Source organism: Tupaia chinensis, unplaced genomic scaffold (assembly GCF_000334495.1).
Source record: "Tupaia chinensis unplaced genomic scaffold, TupChi_1.0 Scaffold000088_1, whole genome shotgun sequence".
In the NCBI taxonomy this organism is placed as follows: domain Eukaryota; kingdom Metazoa; phylum Chordata; class Mammalia; order Scandentia; family Tupaiidae; genus Tupaia; species Tupaia belangeri.
Genome location: NW_006159550.1, coordinates 1,176,622 through 1,179,156, shown reverse-complemented (window position 1 = coordinate 1,179,156; position 2,535 = coordinate 1,176,622).

The following is a 2,535-nucleotide window of genomic DNA, read 5'->3' as shown; positions in this document are numbered from 1 at the left end:
GTCATTGAATGAGTTCTTGAGAAAGAAAATAAAAATGGTTTGAAAACCAAAAGCGAGTTTAACACAGATGTGGGATGAGAGAACATGTATGAGCCGGCAGTTCATATGAAAAGGAGGACGTGACACCAGTTGAGTCGGAGCTCTCTCGGAATGCGTAGGTCAGAGACGCAGAGAAAGGTAGCGGCTGGGGTAGGTCTCATCACACGAGATGCCATGTCTACAGAGATCCCTTATCCTGCCAGACAGGATAGGTCTAAGTGACCTCGAAAGGCCCTCTTTCCACTAGACTGTCCCGACAAACCACCTGAGCCCTGAAAAAGTACACTTCCTCCCCCCGCCCTCCTCTCCTCCACCCTTTCGATGTTGTCACACTGACAGAAGCCAAACACTGAGCTGAGACGTGTGTCTCCGGCACATCTAAGGGCAACTGCAAGGAAGGCGAGGATAAAGGGAAAAGCAAAGGGGAGGGGAACCTAGAGGATAACCTGAAATGAAAGGAGGAAACAGAAGCATGAAATGAAAACAGTCCTGATCTCTTCCTTCCTCCCTCCCTCCCTCCCTTCCTGCCTTTCTTCCTCCCTTTCCTTCTCCTTTCCTTCCAGGAAGGACAAAGGTGATGTGGAAAACCACCATAATTGAGAAATGCAGGTCACATCCAGGAATTCTACCAGGGAAAGACGCCGATGGAATCAGCCTGCTACCAGGGTCCCACGCTTCTTGCTCAGGGATGGAGGAGACTCCGACCCCATGCTCTGAAACCAAGAGCAGGAAACGCATTGGGTAAACTGTAAGAACAGGCAAGCTGAGACCAACGGTTGGAGAATTTGAGATTCATGGAAAAACTGAGGTTCAGGGAACAGGTCTATGATTTTGGGACCAGGTGGGAGGAACACCTTGCTGTTTCAGCTGAAAAGTACTAGAGACTCTACTCTCCTGAGCTCAGACTGAGTCTTGTTTGCTCTTGGGCTGTTTCCAGGGGATAGAGCCACAGGGCAGGCGGTGGGGTGTGGGAGGAACCACAGCTTCCCTCTGCTGTCCAGGAACAGCTACTGGAAAGCAAACCCCAAATCCTTAGCCACTAAGTCCCAAGTGGCAAATTTACCTCCACGTTGTCATCCTTGGTCCAAATAAGAGGAAGTAAACATGAGGAAAATGGGCTCTTCCTTAACATTCTTTCTTAATATTTAACACTCTGTTTTCCTTGACTCTCTACTACTAATTTAAAATGGCAGGAATAGAGGGCTAAAGTCATACCATCGAGTCACAAATCACTGTGGATGAATGCAACTCCAGGGGTCAACGGGACAGAATACAGCAGGTAGTTTGACATTTGAACAGTTAACGTTGATGTCTTCATCTTGCTAGTTTACAGTTTTAGAAGCAATATGCTGGGTGAGCCACAAACTCCTGTGCACACACAGTACGACTTGTATGTGTACCAACTGCACATGTGGAGTAGCTGTGCTTTTTAAATCTTCAAATGTTTTCATCCAAAACAGAAGTACGGACACCAGTCCATGTGAAGGACTAAGTGCAGGACATGAACTTCAGGTGCAGCACTTACAAGATGGGCTGTGAAAAAGGCATCTAGAGATACTCAGCATCTTCCCTAGTGCGCTCGATGGCTAACAATGGCTGAAACAATTCTTCCCAATATCAGTGTATGTGAGCTTTTTCTTTTATAAATCCCTTAAGATAGGGCACTTACAATGGAAATACTCATTCGCTGTAGCGGAATGTATAAATGTCAACGATATAGCCAGTTGTGGGGCTGTTTAAATACCTATTTATTTAGAGCTACCTATATTCAATTCTCAGTTATCTATGACAATGGGGAAAGAGAAGGAACTAATCAACAAATACAAATCTTCCCCAAACTAATCCTACCCAATTGCTTCCCTGTCATCTATCTAACTTCTTACCAGAACAGATAAAGTAGCAACGTGTGTGTCACCGACTGCCTGTCCCCTCTCACACCACAGCGCTAACCTGAATGCGTCCAGAGGTAAAGGGAGAAGAGGCCAGTGAGATAACTGAGAACTGACCAGAGAGACATACCCACCCCAAAACACACCAAGAACATGACAAGCGTTAACACCTAAGCCATGAGCAGACTCTTTCATTTGCAAGAGCCCCAAGAGGCTGTGGAAAGTATGCCCTGAACTGAATTCGGGGTGGGGAGCATGTCCGAAATCTCTTACTACGCCATAGTGCACCCACGAGAGTCTTCCAACCACTCTCCATATTCTGATTCTTGTGCCCAATGTGGAAATGAAAAAAACAAAAGCAAGACAAAACCAAAACACTGAGCGGATGTAAAGGGAAAGTCAAAGGGCTGGCTGTTTAACCCTTTGGTCGCAAGCACAGCAGCTCCTGTTTCCTTTGAGTAACAGAGAAACACGTCAAATCCTTTCATTTGACCTCATTTCTAAAAGAAAGAAGAACATGCACATCACACATTTACATTGGTTTACTAAAAAAGAGGTGGGCTTACAGTTTATAAAAAAAAAAAAAAAAAAAAAAAGAGGGTGGTAC